This window comes from Phascolarctos cinereus, unplaced genomic scaffold (assembly GCF_003287225.1).
Source record: "Phascolarctos cinereus isolate Bilbo 61053 unplaced genomic scaffold, phaCin_HiC Scaffold_3;HRSCAF=262, whole genome shotgun sequence".
NCBI classification, from domain to species: domain Eukaryota; kingdom Metazoa; phylum Chordata; class Mammalia; order Diprotodontia; family Phascolarctidae; genus Phascolarctos; species Phascolarctos cinereus.
This window is the reverse complement of record NW_027555736.1, coordinates 118828932-118851472: the sequence shown is the minus strand read 5'-3', so window position 1 is coordinate 118851472 and position 22541 is coordinate 118828932. Positions and strand designations below refer to the sequence as shown.

General features: G+C 41.3%; 1 protein-coding gene across 1 annotated transcript in view; it reads left to right on the top strand.

The window, feature by feature from the left end:
• Positions 1–12961: 12961 nt before the first annotated feature.
• Positions 12962–22541, top strand: part of ZNF710 (zinc finger protein 710) — an 83943-nt gene continuing 74363 nt past the window's right edge. The window contains exon 1 of the mRNA XM_020965238.2: positions 12962–13136. The gene's annotated coding sequence lies outside the window, so the exon portion shown is untranslated. The remainder of the gene's footprint in view (positions 13137–22541) is intronic.

Sequence of the window (22541 nt, the reverse complement as noted above, 5' to 3'; positions counted from 1 at the left end):
TTTGACCACTTTTTCCTATTGGGGAATGGCTCCTGTTTTTTATGTGTGCATCAGTTCTTTATTTATTGGATTTTCTTTATTTCCCAAATCTATCTATTTATTTATCTATTTATTGGATATTAGACCTTTATCAGAGAAATTTGCTGTGAAGATTGTTTCTTTTTTTAGTTTGCTTGTGAAGACATATAAATATACTAATTATTACCCTTGTACTAGGCACTGTGCTAAGTTTTGAGGATACAAAAAGAAGAAAACAAGACAGTCCCTATTCTCAAGGAGCTTATATTCTGATGGAGGAAAACAACACATAAAGGAGAGCTTGAAAGTCCAGTCAGGCCCTATCCATTTTATCTTTTGATCATTGATTTTTTTTCATCACTCTATCCCTTTAGCTATTGTTGTGGAAGGTATTTCCTTCCCTTCTTTATTTTTTTTTAATGAAATAATCTTTTCTGTTTAGGTGATGTATCCATTTGGAGTTTATTCTAGAGTATGATGCATGATATTGATGTAGACATGATAAAACCTAATTTATACCAAACTACTTTCCGGTTTTCCCAAGAGTCTTTTTGTCCAATAGAAAGTTCTTACCCCCATTTGTTGGTGTTCTTGAATTTAATCAAGAGGATAAGATATATCAGTTGCCTAATTATCAGAGAAATGTAATTCAATACAATCTGAGTACCTTACACACATTAGAATGGAAAAATAGGGAAAAAATTATAAAATTCAATGTTGGAAGCTCTGTGGGGAAACAAGCACTCTAATTCACTGTTGGCGGAAGTATAAACTAGTTAAAACATTTTTTGAGAACAATATAAGAAAAGTGTCACTCACAGTATCTTGAGCTCTAAATACCTTGATGAGCAGAGACCCTGACAGAATTTTGTCACCAACTGACGATTGGTCCTACTGATGATGACTGGTGTGAGTTGAACATCACATGGTGACTATCCTGTGATACTCATTTGCCTGTATATTGGTCTAGAATTCTTAGGTCTGGATTGATCCTCTGTCTTGGGAGATTTCTGTTGTTTAGAAGAACAGCTCCTTGGCAGCTGCTTGGTAGATGTTTTCTCATTTTCTGTGTTTCATACTGTCTGTTGACATAGTTTGAAATAACATTTTTTCAAGTTTTATAAAAATTCAGAAAAATGCCCTGTTCTTGGGATATATTTGCTACACATGTCTAACCTCAGGTGTTACCCATTCGTACCATGACAGCAGTCTGACTCTAAGTGACCCACTATCCCCATGGGAATATATTTCTTTATAGTCCTGAGCAAACAAGACACTCAGATGCATTCTATAAATGTGGAAATCCAGGATAAGAAATCTCGAGCACCTCTGAATATACCAAGCACAAATAAGATGTGTAGGAACTCAAACCTGATTTGGTATAGTTTCTTTTTTTTTTTCAAGTTCCTTGTTTATTTTGGTTTTTAAAAAATAATTAATTTATTTTTAGTTTTCAACATTCACTTCCATAAGATTTCAAGTTTTAAATTTTCTGCCCCTCCCACTTATTTCCCTCCTCACCCCAACAGTGTACAATCTGATATAGGCTCTACATATATATTCATGTTAAACATATTTTCCCATTAGTCATGATGCAAAGAACAATTAGAACTAATGGGAGGAACCATGAGAATGAAGCAATAAAACAAAACAACAAAGGAAAAGGAGAGCAAAGAGTATGCTTCCATCTGCATTCAGACTCCACATTTCTTTCTCTGGGTGCGGATGGCAATTTCTATCATGAGTCTTTCGGAGTTCTCTTAGATTCTTGCATTGCTGTGCAAATCTATCAAAGTCAGTCATCCCATAATGTGGCTGTTACTGCTCACAATGGTCTCCTGGTTCTGCTCATTTCACTCTGCATCAGTTCATGTGAGTCTTTCCAGGTTTTTTTTAAGTCTGCCTGTTCATCATTTCTTATAGCACAATATTCCATTATATTCATATGCCATGACTTGCTCAGCCATTCCCCAATTGATGGTCAATTTTCAATTTTTTGCCACCACAAAAAGAGCTGCTGTAAATATTTTTTGTACATACGGGTCCTTTTCCTATTTTTATGATCTCTTTGTGATATAGACCTAGAAATGGTATTGCAAAGTGGTATCAAAGGGTATGCACAATTTTATAGTTCTTTGGGCATAGTTCCAAATGGCTCTCCAAAATGGTTGAATCATTTCACAACTCCACCAACAATGTATTAGTGTTTCAATTTTCCCATATCTTCTCCAACATTTATCATTGTCCTGTTTTGTCATGTTAGCCAATCTGATAGGTGTGATGTGGTACCTCAGAGTTGTCTTGATTTGCATTTCTCTAATCAATAGTGATTTAGAACATTTTTTCATATGACTATAGATAGCTTTAGTTGCTTGATTTGTTGCAATTTCTTTGGTGTATAAGTGGTTATACATAAAATTAATGTCCTAGCCATTGGCTATTTTTGTCTATAGGTGTCATGCCTCCCTCTGGAGAAAAGGACCAAAACTGACTTTTCTTGCCAAATTCATTAGTATTTTTTTAGTCCTCTTTCTCTTTAACCTTTGACATGACTATCTTCTTCAAATTTTCTTCTCTAATAGAGGCAGCTAGATGGTGCATTGGATAGAGAGCTGAGCCAAGAAAACTTGAGTTCAAAGTTGTGGTATATGAATGTAATGGAATACCATTGTGCTATAAGAAATGATGAGCAGGCAGACTTCAAAAAAACCTAGAAAGACTTGTATGGACTGATGCTGAGTGAAGTGAGCAGAACCAGGAGAACGTTGTACACAGTAACAGCCATGTTGTGCCATGACTAACGTTGACAGACTTAGCCCTTCTCAGCAATACAAGGATCTAAGACATCTCCAAAGGTCTCATGAGGGAAAATGCTATCCACCTCCAAAGAAAGAACTATGGAGTTTGAATGCAGATAGAAGCATACTGTTGGCTATTTTTTTCTTCTCTTTTGTTATTTCATCTTTCTGGTGGTTCCTCCTATTCTAATTCTTCCTTACAACATCACTAATGTGAAAATATGTTTAATAGGAATGTTTATGTATAGCCTATATCAGATTGCATGCTGTCTTGGGGAGTGAGGGGGAGAAAAATTTAAAACTTATGGAAGTGATCGTTGATAAATCAAAATAAATTAATAACAAAATTTTTAAAAGAAGACCTGAGTTCAAATCTAGCCTCAAATATTTACTAGTTATATGACCATGGGCAAGGCACTTAACCTCCATTTGCTTCAGTTTCCTCAACAGAAAAATGGGGATCCTAATAGTACCTCTCTCTGAGGATCAAACGAGATAATATTTGTAAAGTGCTTAGCATATGGTAGGTGTTTAATAAATGCTTACTTCTTCCTTTCCTACTCACTGCCATAACATGGTATTTTCCTTTCATACTTCCCTGCTCCTTTCCCATCTACTCTGCTGGCTTACCTTCTTCGACCTTAGCCTAAATTGTGGGTGTCTCTAAAAGCTTTACTGCCTAACCCCCAACTTGTTTCTTTTTATGGTCTCTCCCTTCAAGGAGCTCATTTACTAAGAAGGAAGAAAAGAAGGAAGGAAGGAGGAAAGGAAGAAAGGAATGAAGCTAAAAGAAATGAAGGAAGAAAGGAAGGGAGGGAGAGAGGGAGGAAGGAAGGAAGTAAAAAGGGAAGAAGAGAACAAGAGAGGGAGGGAAGAAAGGAAGGGAGAGGAGAGATAGAGAGGAAAAAATCAAGCATTTATTAAGGCTTTCTATATGTCACTGTACTAAGTGCCCTGGATACAAATAAATGGAAAAGACATTTCCTGTCCTCAAGGCATTTACATTCTAAAGCTGGAAGGAAATACAGAAAAGGGAGAAGGGGTCACGTCTTGCTGAGAGATATTCTAGATTGAGTAGGTTGTTGGGATGATTGGATATTCCTGAGCCAGGAGATGCTGAGGGAAGTTCCAAGATCAGACAGCAGCAGAGGCATGGTTTTGAAGGCCGGAAGTCAGGAACAGAGACTATGATCCATGCATGCAAAGACCATCCATGGTTCTAGAGAACCAGTGATAAAACATGCTCTCTAGCTCCTGACAGAAGTGATGGATTTAGGCAGCAGAATAAGACATATTTTTGCATACAATCAATGAGGGAATTTGTTTTACTTTATTATGTATGTTTGTTCCAAGGAATTTTTTTTTCTTTTCTCTATCAATGGAGGAAAGGGTGGAAGGAAGAGAAAACAGATTTCTGTTCATTTAAAAAAACAAACACTTTAAAAATAGAGGTTAGGGAACCTATAAGTGTGGACTATTGCATGCACTTTCAGTATATGTCATATATTGTTAGTTTTGCTGAACTGTTGGATGTAATCTAAAAATTTTTGCAATACAAACACCAAGAACATGTCAATAAAGCTTTTAACAGAAAAAAACCCAAAAAGCTCATTCACTTTCACAGCTTCAACTATCCCCTCAATTTTGATAACTGCTTATTTGTATGCTCGATTTGGAGTCAGAGGACCCAGATTTGAATCACAGCTCTACACATGTGCCCTTGGGCAAGTTACTTTTTCAAATCTCAACTGTTTCACTTGTAAAAAGAGGTAGTAGCATTGGAAGCACCCTAAGGTCATTTCGAGCTCTAATTCTCTGACCCTATATCCCACCACCTCCCCAAACTCCATATGACCAACACCAAACTCATCCTCTTCCTCCCTCAAACTGTCTAATGTTACCTCTTTCTTTCATGGCTGTCAACATCATCACCATTAATTAGGGCCTACTATATTTAATTGAAGTCTTTTTTTTTACTTGTCTCTCTCTTTCATCTTTTATCTAATCTGTCATCAAGTCTTTTCATTCTTCCTTTGAAATATTTCTAAAGCCCTCCCATGACTCCTTCTCTTACTGCCCCTTCTCTAGTCTAGGTTGTCATCACCTAATACATGGCAACAGATAGTGTCCTTACTACCTGTCTCTCTCCATACAATGCATTTGATATACTACATCACAACTTTCATTCTGTTACTCTTCTACTCAAGCACTTACAATGGCTATAGTTACTTGTTGCTAACTGCAGCACGCTACCCTGGGGAAAGTGCTCAATTTGACATCAGAGAACCAGGGATCAAATTCCAGCTCTGCCTCTTCATACCCATAAGACCACAGGCAAGTCACAACCTCTCTGGGGCTGTTAACCTTATCTGAGAAAAGAGGGGGTTGGGCAAATGACATCTTTGGTCTTTCCAGTTCTAAATCTGTAATTGATAGGTAATATATAATTTCTTCATATAATACATAATTTCTTTATATACAATCCATATTGTATATATGTATAACATATAATAATGTAATAATGATGTATAATATAAAATTATAAATATGAACATGAAACTAAACTGCTCAGCCTGACTTTCAGGACCCTCCACTATTTGATTCCAATTTACTTATTCAGTAAACCTCAGTGGTCCTTACTTAACAAGCACCCTCTTCCCTGGTCAATCTGGTCTTTCATTATCCCCTACATGTGCCTTCCTAATTCTCTCCTCCATGCTTTTGCTCATGTTTTATACCCTCCCCTTGAGCCACTCCAATCTAATCCATCTTTCTAGGCCCAGTGGAAGTCTCTCCTCCTTCATTTAGCCTCTCTTGGCTATTCTGTCTTCTAACAAACTCTCCTTGTTCTGAATTCTGATGGCACTGAAAGTTTACACTTTACTATCAAGCATTTGATTATATAGAGGCTTTTATTGTTATGAAATGTATTTTATTGTACATAGACTAAAACAGAAAAGAAATAAATCAATCAGCCATCTCCTAAACCTCTTCCTAGTTGTCCTCCCAGATATTTGAATATGACCAGGGGGACTCTCAATCACATGAACCCCACAGCTTATGGAAAGAGAATAAAAGAAGGGGAAGATATTTATCTCCTCTCAGGTTCTCAAAGGAAAGCTGGGAAGGCAGTGAAGAAAAATCATTTTTCTCTTAATCTCAAATTTGTAATAGTTGGTAGTCTCAAGAACTCAGGATCTTCTTTCCTGATAGGACCCCAGTTCCAGGTTCAGGTCCTCTTCTACAGCACTGGTCATTCATCATTTCTGCCATTTCAGGGCAGCAATGGTGATGGCCTCTTTACATCCTGCAGTGCTCTCAGTCACTAGCCATTTGTCTCTGGCAACAGCAAACAATGTAGCCATAGCTCTGGCACTCTGATTACTCCCAAGGAATCCCAGGAGTCCAAGTTCACCATCAGTGGAGAAAAGGGAGGAAGCTAGCTCTTAATGCCACAGTGTACAGATCATGGCCCCTGCTTCTTGGGTGACCGCATCAGGACCATTTCTATCGTCCTCTCCCCGTTCCTAGAGAAAATCAGGGCAGTCTCACTTCTGATGGTATGTCACAAAGGTTTTGGTCTGTTTTCCATTATGGAACCCCTTTAGGCTCTGGGACACCACAGAAATGAGAAAGGTGATGTAGAAACACCATCTACACTACCTCGTAGAGTTGTGAGGGAAGCACTTTGAAAACCTTAAAGTACTATGTAACTGAGTTATTATTATTAAATTCCATGAGTCTATAGTCTGGGCTAGTTTGATCTCGTTAGCTTGGCCAGTTATACCATGATGCAGATGAAGCCAAGATCACAAAATCCATTGCTCAGATTGTATGTATAACACCCATCAACCACCTTGCAAATATGAGCCTTGGTTGGACTAGAGGTCCACTCAGAGTTCCTTTCCAGCTGTAGCTTATGATCCTATGGAAGTGAGACCAGACAAGAGGTATTCATTACTTAGTGAAATATATAATCAGTACTGGAAAAACTAATGTAGGTAATGTTCTACACTATACTACTCTAAGCAGTATAGACCCTCAGGGCCCTTATCCAACTCCTACTGACATCCCTCAGATGGCTAGGTATCTCTTCCCTTCAAGGTTCTAGGGATACCCCTAAGGGGTTGGGATTATTCTCTAATGTTTGGACTTAAGTTCCCATTCAGCACATTTTCCCCAATACCAATCTCCAGTTATAGTTATCATTGATTGAACCAGTGATTTAAGAACTTCAATATCATTTACCCAATTAATATTCATTATCTTTTACAAAGGGATATTCACTTAGAACACATAGCAAGAATGGAAGTACAAACATAACCCTCCTCTCTTAAGAGAGGGGCATACTCTTCCCTATACCACCTTAATCCCTAGGAAGAGTGAGTTCAAATTTAAGCTATTGCTACAAAGCATTTGTCTCACCAAGTTCACTTCTGAATATAGCATAGCCAATGGACAAATTGTTCCCTTTTGGCTGCCTATATGCTGGGTCAAGCAGGAAGGTTGCCATCAAACTATGGCACAAACCCCAGTCCCTGAACCCCTGGTACTCTCTCAACCTTTAGAAGCACAAGGTCAAAGCTTCATCTTCTCCATCTCAATAATGCTTTACTTAAGGCAGAAAAAAATAGATAACAGGGACAGAAGCAACAGCAGTGAAGGCTTCGTACTGACCCTAGTAAGGAGAGTAAGTTATTTGTACTCTTCCTCCCTAGAGGCTTATAGCAGTTTTTACCTCCTTACTTGAATACAACAAGAGAGGAAAAGAAACTCAGGTTGAGTGATTGAGGCCTTTGTGTACACACCTAATTCTGGCTCAGTAGCAAACCAAAAGAGCTAGCTCTTTGAGAAACAGCAAATAGAGGGGATGTCTGTGCATGCTCTGAAGTACCTACGGGGGAACTGCAGCAGGCCACTCACGCTGCACACATTCACAAGGGATTTTATTGGCCAGCCCTCCACTGGCCATCCTATATCTATGCAACTTTTCCCCACTATCGTACTGCTGTGAACTTTGAATCTCTACTGAGACCACCCTCTGTGGCCCTACACTAATAGCAGCCTCAAAACTGGATTTCTAGCCACTTCTATACTTATCATTGTTATCTCTGATCAATCTGTTCTCTTATGAGCCACAAATTCTACCCACACTGTCTGCAGCCTCTCAGGTGGCTTACTGAAAGTTACAAATACAACATTTAGGTGCTGTGAAGTCGTTCTTGGTATCATAAAACTGACTGAAAGAGGTAGAGAATACAGAAGTAGAGAATGAGATCTGAATTGTCCCCCCAAGTGGTACTCAACTTGAATCAAAAGACCAATGGCCTTGCCAGTTTCCCTCTAACACAGGATAGCCTTTCTAAGAGGTTATAGTATCCTTATTGGGTATCATAAGGCATTTGGCTGGCAAATGCCTACCATTCTGGAAGCAGCATGTCCTCCCCTCAAACCCAATGGATTCTATTGTGCTTATAGTTTGTTGACCATAAAAAATAGTCAGTTTGGTAGAATAAAACATTGCTTTGGAGGCTCTCCTCCAATAAGATGTCTACCATGCATAAGTCAAATTTATATAAGATTCTTTGAAAGATATAACAACAGAGAGAACCTTGTTCAAAGATTTAATAACAGAGAGAACCTTGTTCAAAGACTGGACCCTTTGATTATTAGTATTAAACAAAGCATAAAACAGGGAGTTGTATGCTCATGAAAGGTGTGTTTACCACTGTCACAGAGCAGATCCACTGCAGATTCCAAGTCAAAGCAGAATTCCATATAGATGACGGGGAGGGGAACAGAAGAGAAGGTAATGAGCATTTACTAAGTACTTACCATTTACAAGGCATTGTACTAAGAAGCTTTACAAATACCTCATTTAATTCTTACAACAACAGTGGGAAGAAGTAGGTACTATTCTTATTTCCATTTTACAATTGAGGAAACCGAGGCAGACAGTTTAGTGACTTGCCCAGGGTCACATAACTAGTAAGTGTCTGAAACTGAATTTGAACTAAGGTCTTCCTAACTCTAGGTCCAGTGCTCTATCCATCTAGACACCTAGCTGTCTCAAATGGTAAAGTCCTCCAGATAACTCTTATTCGCACATGACATTGTGGTGATTGCAGCAAGGCCTAGAAAATTGTGGAGACTCTTAAAGAAGACTCAGAATCACTCAAAAGCATTTGGCCTAACTATCCACATAATAATCAAACAGATAAAGAATGCCTGTTGCCCAGGCTATGATATGAATTGGATAGATAATCTATAGTGATTGTCCCTCAGTTCTGCAGCATTTGTCCAGTACATATGTATGTACATATGCATATATGTACAAATTGAAGTGTTTTTAATGACCTCAAGCTTCTCCTTGAAACTAAGACCCATTTTTAAAATACTTTGTGTGGGTAACATGTAAGAAGATTGCAAATGGGGAAGTAGGTTATGAAGGGCTTTGATAGCCAAACAGAGGATTTTGTATTTGGTTCTGGAGGTGAATTGGAAGCAATCATTTTGCTGAAAAAAGTAGCACTAGATACATCGTCCTCTTTGGGTCATAACTTCAATAACGACATAATTTTTATGAAATCAGAAGGAAAAGAAGCAGAAGAGGAGGAAACAGTAGGAACAGAGCAGAGTAAGGAAATAACAGTAGTTTGAGGCTTAAGACACAGCTAATGGCAGAGTGGATAGGGCGCTGGGCCTAGAGTCAAGAAGATCTGAATTCAAGTCCAGTCTCAGACATTTACTAGCCATGTGATCCTGGGAAAATCATTTAACCTCTGTCTGCCTCAGTCTCTTCAACTGTAAAATAGGGATAAGAATAGCACTACCTCACAGGGTTGTTGTGTGGATCAAATGGGAGGTTTGTAAAAAGCAAAACACAGTGCCTGGCATATAGCAAGCACTATATAAATGCTCATTCCCTTTCCTTGAGGAGGAGAGCCTAGGAAGAATAAAAGAGATAGGGAAGAGAAAAAAGGGGATAAGAGCAGGGGAAGAAGTAAAGAAGGGCCAACATAGCAAGGACATAATCATTCCTGTCTCCGGACCTTTGCTTGAGCTCATCCCTCACCTGAATACTTAGGATTGATGGGTTTCAACTTGAAACAAGGGAAATCTTCCTAGAGCTTACCTATTCAAAAGTTGGAGAGGCTGCCTTGCCCGGTAGTACAGTCACTGGTAGTCTGGATAATCAAATGCTGGGGATGTTACAGGTTACAAAACAGATTCCTGCTCATGGACTTTTTGGACTAGGTAAATGCTAAGGCTTCTTCCAACCCTGAGATTCTATGACTACCCGGGCTTCTGCTCTCTACTCCCCCTTTCTGAATCCTATCTATACTCCCAGGCCCAGGTCAAATTTCACCTCCGTTAAATTCCCATACATTTTTTCCCCAGCCACTCTAGTGCATAGTGATGTCTTCCCAAGCTGATCTCCATATTTACTATCTGCATCATAGATCAAAACACAGACTATTGGAGCTGGAAGGGACCTTAGAGGTGATAGATATAGTGTGGCTACAGATTCATGAAGGAGCCCCAATGCCCAGCAATTTTTTACAGTTACACAAAACTTTTTACTATCAAAGGTCCTTCTAAAAACCTGTGGACTTGAAAAAAAAACTTAACTCTTCAATCTCCCTGTGTTCTATTCCTCTCACCTTGTAGGACTCCAACCCCCAGTTTCTGAAGAGTAAAAGCTGAGACTCAAGCCCATGTCTCTGGACTCCCTAGCTCATTACTCCACAGTGCCTCCTAGAGTGCAGGATTTGGAGTAGGGAATCATCTGCTTTCAGATACTAACACCATTGTGACCAAAGGCAAGTTATTTAACTCATCTATGTAAAATGTGGATAATTCTTATACTTAAAAAGATCTTCACTGGACTGAAATAAATCCAATGAGGTAATAAAATTAGCTAGCATTTACATAGAGCTTTAAGGTTTGCAAAACATTTACAAATATAACCTCATTTCACAACATTGGGAAATAAGCACCACTTTCCTTATTTTACAGATGAGGAAACTGAGGCAGGCAGTGCTTCGGTTGTCCAGGGACACCCTGCTAAGTAAGCTTGATCTGAAGCCAGGTCTTCCTAACTGCAGATCCCCAGCTCTATCCACTGTGCACCTAGATGCCAAGAATATATGTAACACAATTTGAAAAGACTTTTTAAAGTCTTATGTAAATGTGAGTCATTAAAATTTTTTGTATTGTTTGCTATTTCATATCTAAGTTCCTTCAGGAAGGGACTTCTACTTCTGTGGAAGCATAGCACCTAACAATGCTAAGTCCTCAAAAAAAAATACTTGTTGAATTAAAAATCGAATTGATAATGAGGTAAGCCCACCACTAGACTATTTTCCTACATTTCTTCTCCCAACATCCCTATAAAAGTGCTGAAGGTCTGGCCGATAGGTATTGGTCTGATGCAACGTTTCACTATTAATAATTTAAAAACAACCACTCCTCAGAAGAGAATGAGAGGGACATTCTGTAGGTCTGTCTCTCTTATGGGCAGATTATCCTTTGAGAAAGCCCTTTCCACCTTATACGTCTATAGTGTGTTTTCTCCTTCCAGGACTAGTTAGTTTGTCTGCCTAGCCCAGTGGATAATCTATCATTACCTGCTGGAAATCTGTTTTTAAGGAGCAACTTTTGAGTCTTGAATTCTTCCTGGAGATTGGAGGTATGTGTCCTAGAAGCATTGTTCTTGTGGAGTTGTAAGAAGAAAGGGCTCTGAAACGCTCATTAACCCAGTGGCACCTTTCAGAAAGCTGCCTCAGACAGCAAACTCCAGGAATATTAGCCCCCTTGTTTTAAAATGACTGAGGAAGTTAGTGATGAGAAGCCAGAGTCCTTTCAGGTCCATTCTACTACCTCCTCCCAAAAAGCTCAAGCATCAGAAGCAATGCCTCTTATAGCTGCTGGGAGTCAGCAAGGAGTTTTAACCTTCCCTGTACTTATCTGTTCCTGAAAGACACATCATCACTTCCCTGTCTTAGGAGACCTCACCCATAAACAGGGTTAATAGCAGCACTCCCTTCACCAGACACTTGCCTGTACTAACTCATTAGTAGCTGGCTAGTGCTTTGAAAATAAGAGTCTTAAAGGTGGCATATTTTTTCAAACTGTTAAATGTTCTAAATACATGTTTGTCCCATAGGCATAAGCCCTGTTTGAAAAAAACAAAAACAAAACCTCCAGCTTTATTCTCTTAGAAGAGAGGTTTCTAAGACTTCCTCATCTATCTCCACCCCTCTCTTGAGCCCAACCCTATTTTCCTCCTCCTTGCCATTTACAAAACCCCATTAACTTTTCTTTCTATAGGATGCACAAAGCTTAACATCTCCCCAGGACTCTGTTCCCTCCCCAGGGCTGGCAAAGCTTTCTTTTCCCCCTCTGCTTCTATTGTATTTATGGTGGCCAGAAGGCCCTATGTCCCCCAAACTCAAGTCACCCCATTTCTACCTAAGTCTCCTTACATAAAAATAGGTCTCCCTCTCCCCCACACTCTTCAGCTTCAGTTAAGTTTTGTTCCCTTTTTCTGCTCTGATGTTTAAAAAAAGAAGAAAAGAAAAAGGAAAAAAAAAGGCGTGACTTGATTTTCAAACGAAACTCCCACAGCAAACAAAACCCTTTTAAAGAAAAGAGAAAGGAGGAAGAAGGAAGAAAAGAGGGAAGAAAAAAGGGGGGGAACCCCCCTCCAGGCTTTCAATTAGAGTAGGAGAGTTGAACAGAAAGAAAGAAAGAAAAAGAAAGAAAAATCCTTTCTGTGGTGAAAAGAGAAAAGAAAACTTAGGCTGACCAGGGAGGGGGGGAGTATTAAGGGGGGGGAAAGGAAGTGAGAAAACAAAAGAGAGATAAAAGAGCTGCTTTTCTCTGTCTCTCTTCCTCTCAGAGCTGGGTTAGGAGGAGCTGTTTTGCATCCCTTCACGTCAGCCCTGCCTCATTCCCTTCTTCCTGAGAGGGAAAGAGAGAAAGAGAGAGAGGGAGGACAGAAAGGGGGGAGAGAGAGAGAGAGAGAGAGAGCGCGAGAGAGAGAGAGAGAGAGAGAGAGAGAGAGGGAGGGAGGGAGGGAGGGAGGGAGGGAAGAGGAGAGGGAGGGAGGGAGAGAGAGAGAGAAAGAGAAAGAGAGGGGAGGGAGGAAGGGAGGGAGCGGGGCGGGCGTGCTCGGAGGAGAGCCGGCGGTACCAGCACCCACATCAGGCGGTGGATAGCCAGAAGCGAGCCCTCTTCCTGCGGCCCCCCTCCCCCGGGTCCGGCGGAGGGACCCCCCGCCCAGGTCCCCGGAGGAGCCGCTCCAGAAGCCCAAGGGTGAGTCTCCAGCCCGAGCCCGTGGCTACCCCCCCCTCCTCCCGAGCGGAGACAGACCGCGAGAGCCCGGGGAGGGGGCCGGCGGGGAGAGGAGGGGGGAGGGGGCCGGCGGAGAGAGAGAGGGGGAGGGGGAAGCCCGGAGCCCAGTCCGTGCGGCCCGCCCCCCCGGGGGCTCCCCGGGGACCGGCCCCGCCACAGGCCCGGCTGCGGAGCGGCCAACATGTCGTCTTTGCCTTTCACTTCCACATTCCCTCATGCCGGGAAAAGAGAGCGAGAGAGAGCGAGCGAGAGAGAGAGAGAGAGAGAGAGAGAGAGAGAGAGAGAGAGAGAGAGAGCGAGAGAGAGAGCGAGAGAGCGAGAGAGCGAGCGAGAGAGCGAGAGAGAGCGCCAGAGAGAGAGCCGGGGGGGGGAGAGAGAGAGAGAGAGAGAGAGAGAAGAGGAGAGAGAGAAGAGAGAGAAGAGAGAGAGGAGGAGAAGAGGGACAGAGGGAGAAAGAGAGAGGAGAGAGAGAGATGGCGTCTGGGGAGGAGAGGAGGAAAGGGGGAAGGGAAGGAAGGAGGGGGAGAAGAAAGAGGAGAGAGGGAGGGAGGAGAGAGAGAGAGAGGAAGAAAGAGAAGAGGAGGAGGAGGGGGAGGCGAGGAGCCGAGGCCGGGCGGCTGCGGCAGCTGTCGGCTTCCCCCGCACGTGGGTGTCCCCGGCAGCCCCGCACGCTCCTCTCCGATCATCAGTCTGGGACTGGAAGTTTCTCCCCCCAGCACTGATGGTTGGTCACAAACTTTCTGCGTGTGTGTATGTGTGTGTGTTGTGTGTGTGTGCGCGCGTGTGTGTCTGTGTCTGTGTGTCCTCGCCGCCGGCAGCCCCGGGAGCTGGACCTCCGCCAAGGCTGGCTGGAGCCAGGGCGAGGGGGCAGCGGGGAGGGACGCCCCAGCGTGCCCGCCCCGAGGGCCCCTGGCACAGGGTGGGGGAGCCCGCCCTGCCGCGCGTTTGCGGGCTTGTCGGCTGCCGAGATGCACAGGGTCAGTTACCTGTTGAAAGGGCTCGCCCGGCTGCAGCCGCAGGGCCAAAGAGCCCCGCTGCGGTCCTCTGTCTGGCCGGGTCCCCGGCTCCCCTCACCCTGGTCCCCTCGCTCCCTCTTTTCTTCCCCTTTCCTCTCTCTGCCTTCTTTTTCTCTCCCCCCCTTCCTTCTATACATTCTCTGCCCTCTTTTCTGTCTCCCTCTTTTCTTCCCATCCCCTGCCCCATCTTTCTTCCCCTCCCCCTCTTTTCTTCCCTTTCTCATCTTCTTCCCCTCCCCCCTTTCTTCCCTTTCTCATCTTCCTTCTTCCCTTCCCCCACTTCCTTCTCCTTCCTCTTCCTTCTCTCCCACCCCCTTTAACTTCTTCATCCTCATTCTCCCCTCTTCTTCCTCATTCTCCCCTTCCCTCTTTCACGCTTCCTCCTCCTTTCTCCAATCCTTCTTTCTTCCATTGTCACCCTCCTCCCTCCCCTTTCTCTCCTCCTTCTCTCCCTTTCTCCCCCTCCTTATTTCTCCCTCCTGCTGGCATCTCATTCCTTCTCTTGTGCCTCCTCTCCTCTCTCTCCCGCAGTCTCCCGTTCTCCCCTCCCTTCCCTCTCCTTTTCCTTCAGCTTTCTTTTCTTCCACCCTACACCTCCCCCATATTTTCCTCTGCCTCCCATTCCCCCCCCCCATTTTTCTCTGTTTTCTCTTTGAGACAGTTTTGGGGTATGTGTAAAAAGGGGTTGCAGAAGGAAGTCCCGGCGCCTGTAGGATGGGTGGGGAAAGTGGCAGGTCCTTTAAACTCCTGACTTGTTAACAAGTTTGTGTGGGTTTTTTTTTTTCCAATATGCCTTTTAAGATGACTTTTATGGTTGTTGCAACTGCATCCCTGTAGTCAGAGAGTAGTTTGAAAAGATTTAAGAGGCAGAGGAGAGGCTTCCGCGGGTTGAAACTAACCCAGAAAAGTAATTAATTCAAATACATCTGTTAAGTATTGAAATCGCTCAGTGGGGCAGTTTTAAAGAGATGGGGGACAGGTGAAGTTGGGGGGGGTCATTTAAAATGCTGCCTGAATGGTTCCTGGTCAAACAGGAATAGCTTTTGAATAATGAGAAAATTAATGAAAACATATCACTGAGATAGGACTGAAGAGGCTGCTCAGATCTTATCCTCGGGACTGTGGGAACTGGCACTATTGTGTGGGCTGAATGGCTCCAGTTTAGGGAAACAACATAAACAGTCCCTGGCCAAACCCTGAGGAGTCTGGACTGTCCAACTTACTGAAGTCCTAGAATTCTCACACAGGTACAGTGAAGAAGGACTTTGTGCCCTTGGGAGAGTCAGACATCTGGCCTTGAAGTTGCTCACTCTTTCTTGTGCTGGTTTTGTACAGGTGTAGTTTAAAAAAAGTCAAAGGTCATTTCTTCAAAAGAGAAAGACTGTTGGACTCATCTCCACAGTGACTTTGCCATTTTTTTTATGAAGCTCAGGACTTCAGGGTCAGGTGGAAGAAAAAAAATATTCTTAAGAATGAACAGGAATAATTTATACAGCTAATTCTAATGATCAAAGCAGCTGAATTATTTCAGTTCCCATCTGGCCTCTGCATTTCTTTCTCACTGAAAATAAATGTCATTGCTTTTAAGGATTCTCTTCATAGCTTATGACCTGGCCCTTTGACTCAGTGCCCTACTCTAGTCACCTGTAATTCTTGATCAGACCAACTAATTAGTAACTGAGTTATTAAAAACCTTTTCCTCCTAAAATGGACTGTATAATGTGAAATTCCAAGATAAGGTAGAGAAATGGGAGTCAGGAGTGGGAGCCATGACAGTTGTTCTCTTTAAGGGAAAGAAGGGTCAAGTGGACATTTTCGGATTGGTTATCTTTTGACCCATATTCCAAGCCAATTCTGTTGCTTGGGAGCTCAATTTAAAAGTAAGATATGGGGCTAGGAGCCTAGAGTCTGAAATATTTTATTTCTTTCCTTCTCCTGTGTAGATTCTTTGGGTGTCTCCTTTCATTTTGGTGTTACATGCTTATTATTGTCCTGGCATTACATGATCATTGCATGCTTGTGTTATTTCCATTCTGGATACATTTTCTACTTGGGAGACTTATTTTAAGCATATTGTCTAGAGACATTGAGGTAACCAAGATCTGAAATGGTTTTAAAATGTGGAAGAAGGGAGAAAGGGTAATAGGACCACCAGAGATTTTGCAGAACTTCTATTTTGGGTTTGCTTTGGGGCTCAGAGATATTTCTAGTACCCTTTTGCCTGGGAAGCTTAAGTTTAAAATCATGCAGGATATTTAAGCGGCTCCATTTTAGTGTGTGTAAAAGGAAAGTGGTGGTGAGGAAGCAGGGGGCCTGCTAAGTGATGCACATTGGCCTATCGCACCTGGAATCCCAGGCCTTATGGAACTTCCACATTTATCCCCATGGTAAGTCTGGCACCACTGTGTTCATGCCCACATGTGGTCAATGACTCAGCCAATGGAAATCAGTTTTTTAGGGCATCTTATCAACCAATGTCCTGTGTAGTCAGCTGTCAGTCTAATCAGCTACTCATTGGCTCCAGTGCTGTTTTCAAAATGTCCCAAAATGCCAGATTGACCATTTTTAAATCAAATGTTTTTAATCAAGTAATTCATAATAATAACTAACATTTGTATAGTGCTTTAAGGTTTACAAAGCATTTTATAAACATTATCTCCCTTGATCCTGTGACACATAGGTGCTTTTGTGACTCCTATTTTATAGCTAGCCTATGTCACTGATAAGTTCAGCTGTGGACTCAGAAAAGAAAAGAGCACTAGGAATGATAAGGCCAGAGAGCTTCTCCCTAATCCCCCCCCCCCCAGATATTGAACTTTGTTCATAGAATCTTCCAATTATGGAAAGGTTCTTGGGCCTTCTCCCAGAAGAAGCCCCTGAATGACAGAAGGCAAGTAATAGGATGCAATAGGGGCCAGGAAGAAAGGTTTACATTGAGATTCAAAGAGGTACTAATCAGTAGTTCTACATCCTTAAGTTCTAGTTCTGGATAGGAGTGCTTACCTTGTCTTCACCTTGAGGAAGAGTCCAACAGGGCAGAACAACCCAGTGGACACTTCTTTAACACAGTAGCTTGAGTTTGAATTAGCTTCTGAGCTGGCTAGGAAGTTAGTGAATATAGGAGCAATTATCTCTTCATCTCTGCACCCTGAAAGTTATTTGGAACTTGGAATTTGGAGATTTATGAAGGTGAGAAGTTTTAGGGAAGATGACGATATTAGTAAAGGGAATTCTTTCACCTAGGAGTAACAATGAAGTCACAGATCCAGTGGCTCTCTCTGTGACACAGACCCCTAACCATAGAAAGTGGGGACATAGAGTGGAAAATGGTAATGTATTATGGAGAGTGTCACTGCTTCCTCTGCCAAAGGCTCCCATGGTAATGTAGGAATGGATATATACACATGAAGAATTGGAGTTACCTCATCTGTTAGATTGTAAGTGTTGTGAGAGAAGGAGCTATGCCTTTATCTAAAGATCTTCGCTTCCCCTATGGTGCCTTGCATGGAATAGATGCCTGTAAGTGTCTATTGAATGAACAAAGGATGTGAAGAAATGCCTTCAAGTCAAGGATGGTGGAAATGATAGGACACATTGTCTAAGTCACTTCTGTTTTATTGAAAGGTAGGGGTGGCATGAAATGAAAGCCTCCTCTCAAATCAGCTTAGTTTCTTATTAATAAAAAATAAAGGGTCCCAATTTATCAATTTTAAAAATGGGAACAACTTATTGAAATATATTTGAAATTGGTGGGAATTTTGAAGTATCATTGTAGGAAACAAAGATGCAGATGTTACTGTTGTTCCCCCTTCACCTTCCAAAAAAGAATCTTTATAGGATGTTCATTATCTAATTCTGTACATCATTATTCAGGTCCCTTCTTTTGAAGTCCAGTTCACTATGATCTTTCTGAATTCTTAGCAATTAGTTTACATGCCACTTATTGGGCAGTTTAATCAGGTGTTCCCTTCTGACGACCTTTGTATTTTGGTTTTATATTGTTGATGAATGTTTGTCCTGGGTCTTAATTTTCTTGTGTTTTATGTGTTGTCTTCCCACCTGGATTGTGAGGCCAAAGGCTATGTGTTTTGCTTCAATGTACATATATACTTCTTCATACATCAAGAATAGTACCCTGCACATATTAGGAGTGAAATATATATTTTTGGATTATTCATCTTGATTTTGAGTTCCCAATGACTTGGAAGTCTGAATCATTACAGAAGTTGGCAAGAACAATCAGAATTCAAATGGATGTGTATAATTATTCATTGCCCAAAGAAGCGCTGTGCTTCTTTGATATATCACTTAGCACAGTGCCTAGTATAGAGTAGGTGCTTAATAAATGCTTATTGACTTGAAATGGGATAGATTTAGCTGAGGGCAAAAGAAAAGGCCAAAGGTCTTTTTGACTTTAGGGGAAAATGATACTTTTTGCCCCTTAAAATATACAACTAATGGAGAATGAAATAATTTGTCATTTCCCCAATCTAGCAGACATCTCTGAACCTTTGTGATTTAGTAGTTAAGATCTAGGAAGTTGCTTGAGGCATGTAGAGATTAAGTGACACACAGCCAGTATCAGAGATAGGATTTGAACTCAGCTCTTTTCAATGCCAAGATCAGTACTCTCTTCACTTCACAAAGGAAGAAAATCACAAAGCTAATCAGTGATGGACAATACTCAACTGAGTTCTTGTCCAGGCATTTATTAGTCTAGTGGGAAAGTCTTAGTGTTGACCTATGGTGCTGGCTATCTCTAACAAACAAGTCACAATCCAAAATGTAGTATGTAAATTGGCTTTCTACAAGTTGGAATGTGTTTTCTCATAAAAATAATGTTATAAAATGTGTTTACATTCCTGGGTAACACACACATAAATCTATATAACCCATTTCAATATTTTATGGAATCATGATTTATTTAGTCAAAGAATGAACAACATAACCCTTCTCGACTTAGTAGTCTTCTTGAATTGCCTTAGTAGACAGTCTTGTTATGAGTTATCATAGCAGAAGGAAGATACCACAACTAGCATTTATATAGTGCCTACTATATGCCAGTCACTTTGCTAAGTACTCTATAGATAGTTGTCTCATTTGATCCTTACAGTAACCTTGGGAGATAGCTGTTATTATTATTATCATCATTTTACATATGAGGAAATTGAGATAAATAGAGGTTAAGTGACATGCCCAGGATCGTATAGCTAGTGTGTGTGAGGCTGGATTTGAGCTCAGATCTTCCTGAATCCAGGCCTGTTGCTTTCTCCACTGTGCCACCAAGCTGGTAGTCAAACTTCTAATGATGAGTCCCTCCAAACTTAGCTTAGCTTCTTTTCAAACTTTTCATAGTTTGTTGCTAAGTCTGAACCAAAGTCTTTCTAATTTGGGAGGATCTACCAGAGATTGTATTTCTCTTTAAAAGTCCAAGTTGTTTCCATGGCACTGTGAGGCATTACTTACAGTAGGATCTTACTAGAGTCAGTCAACTCAATCAGTCAGCTTGCATTTATTAAGGACCTATATGTCTGCACTGAGCTAAGTGTGGCAAAAAAACAGCCCTTGCTTTCAAGAAGCTCCTGGTCTTATGGGAGAGAGAACATGCAAACACTTATGTACAAATGATATATGAGGGGTATATTTGGAGATAATATTAGAGGGAAGGCACTGAGATTAAAGAGGATTGGTCAAGGTTCTTGTAAAGAGTGAGTCTTTAGCTGAGACTTGAAAAAAAGTCAGGAGGTGGAGATGAGAAGAGAGAGTGAGCGTTCCAGGCATGGAGCACAGCCATTGAAAATACTACCAGTGAAAACACACAGGAGTTGGAATGTCTTGTTCAAAAAACAGCCACAAGGTCAGTGTCACTAGTTTCAGCAAGGCTGAAAAGGTCGCAAGGGACCAAGTTATGAAGGGTTTTCAAAGCCAACAAGATTTTATATTTGAAGCTCCAAGGTGATAGGGAGCCACTGGAATTTGTTGAACAGGTGAGGTGATAGGGTCAGACCTGTGTTTTGACAGCTAAGTGGAAAAAATGTAGAAACCAATACTGTTGAATATTAGCACTTAACAAAAGAGAAAAATTACCTTAAATTTCATAAATATGGATTTTATTTTTTACTTCAACATTGCTTTTTTAAATTTTGAGTTCCAAATTTTCTCTCTACCTCCAGTCCCTCCTCCACTAAAAATGGATTTTATATTGAATGCTGGTGCTTAAGGAAAAGTAGCTTTAGTTAGAAGGGGAAGTAGATGGAGACTAATTCTTCAGAGATTCTGAAGGGCTTTAGATGTCAATGGCACTGATTCTAGATTATGCATAATTCACTTCAGCATTGATGGCTTCCTTTTCCTTGGTACAGGTATATCTCCAGCACTCATCAACAGCCCTACACTCATTAACCATGCTTAAGGTCCTTTTTTGTCTCATAAATGGAGTAAGGAGAGGGAGAGTTTTCTCTCATGCAGCTGGACAAGAGTTGGAAGAAAGTAGGGGGGAGGGATATAGAAGAGAAGAGGATTATAGAGATCCTGGGTATGTATATGAGAAAGAGGTTACCTGGAGTTGTCATGTTTTGTTGTGTTTCATTTGTGTCCAACTCTTCATGAATCCATTTTGGGATTTTCTTGGCAAAGATAGATACTCGAGTGGTTTGCTGTTTCCTTCTCCAGTTCATTTTTACAGATGAGGAACTGAGGCAAACAGGGCTAAGTGATTTGCCCAGGGTCACCCAGCTAGTAAGTGTCTGAAGCCAGATTTGAACTTAGGAAGAGATGTCATCTTGATTCCAAGCCAAATGCTCTATCCACTGTGGTGCCTGGATGCCCCATAAGTTATTTATAAGGTGTCATAAATAACTTATTGATATGAGTGAGAAGAAGGGGTGAGGCTACTCTATATAGACCTAAAATAAATAGAAAGTAAAGAAGGGAAGTGGTATGTCAGATTCTCCTCTACCAACTACTTGGTGATGTTGTTGGCCCAATACATTTTGGAGCAGGTAGAATGGAGTGGTGGGGACAAATGAGGCGCAGTACAACCATGTATGCACATGTGTGCGTGCATGTGCACACATATGTAATTACAAGTTATAAGTATCTTCATAGAACTATTTGTAATGACCGTCTGGGTTGAGAAGAAAGACAGCATATCTATCCCTAATAGATTATAAGCTTCATGAGGGCAGGGATCGTCTCATCCAAACTTTGTGTCTCCTACTACTTGGTTCTTTGTATACGATCATCATTTAATAAATTTTTGTTACATTGAATGTGCTTCTTCATCATTTGGACAATGACGAAGGAGTAAAGGAATATGCAGAGGATGTGGAGAAATATTGTGGTTGGGTAGACAATGCATTAGTTTGAGATCAGTGAGTAGGGGTAGAGAAAACAAAAATATCTTAACCCCGGGTAGAGGATGTTGTCTGTTCAAATGGGTCATTATTGTAAACCCTAGGTTCTTTTTTTTCTCTTTTTTTTTGTATTTTGTCTTCCTAAAAGAAAATCAGCCTCGTTTGGTATTCTAGATAATATTGTTGCCTGAGTCTACACTCTGCAAAAACAATAAATACCAAGTTTTAAAAATTTCATCGTCATCTAGCTGTTTCCCCATGTTTTTACATGCTCTGTTGTGCTCGTGTGTCAAAACATATGCGGTAGGTAATGTCAGGCACTGATCCCGGACCCCTGCCATACTCAGACACAATGAGGAGGATTAAGGATGGAATTTCAGTCTTACCTTTGAAGTTTTCAGCTTTTATCAGTCTATGTCAGAACTTTAACATTATTTAGAAGGAGCTAATGTTATCGTCTGTGAACTGGTCTCAGCTTCATACCTGCCACTGTCAAGCTCCATGAGAGAGCTTCATGGTGCCCATGGGCTGATGCCTGACTTTTTTTATGGAAGGGTTTTCATGACTGAAGTTTCTTTGTACTTTTGAGGTCTTTAGTTTTCTCCTGAGCCTGGAAAGAACTTGCCTCCCCCTCCTCCCAGTATGAATCCTTGTCTAGGGGTTCTTCTGGGAGGAATCTCATTTTAATTAAGAGTGTAAAAGTTTGTCCCTTGAACTTTCCCCCCTTAAAAAGAAGTGTCTCCCCCCCCAAAAAAAGTGCCTGACAAAACTAGCTGTACTCTTTTTTTTTCTTAATTTTATTTTATTTCTCAATTAACACAAATTCTCTCCCCTGCATGTATCTCCTCCGTTGGAAAAAAGAAAAACAAAACTCTTGCAACAAATACAGTCAAGCAAAACAGATTCCCACATTGGCCATGTCCAAAAAATATATGGTTCATTCTGCACCTTGAGTCCATCACCTCTGTCCAGAGGTAGCTTTCAGGATATGATAT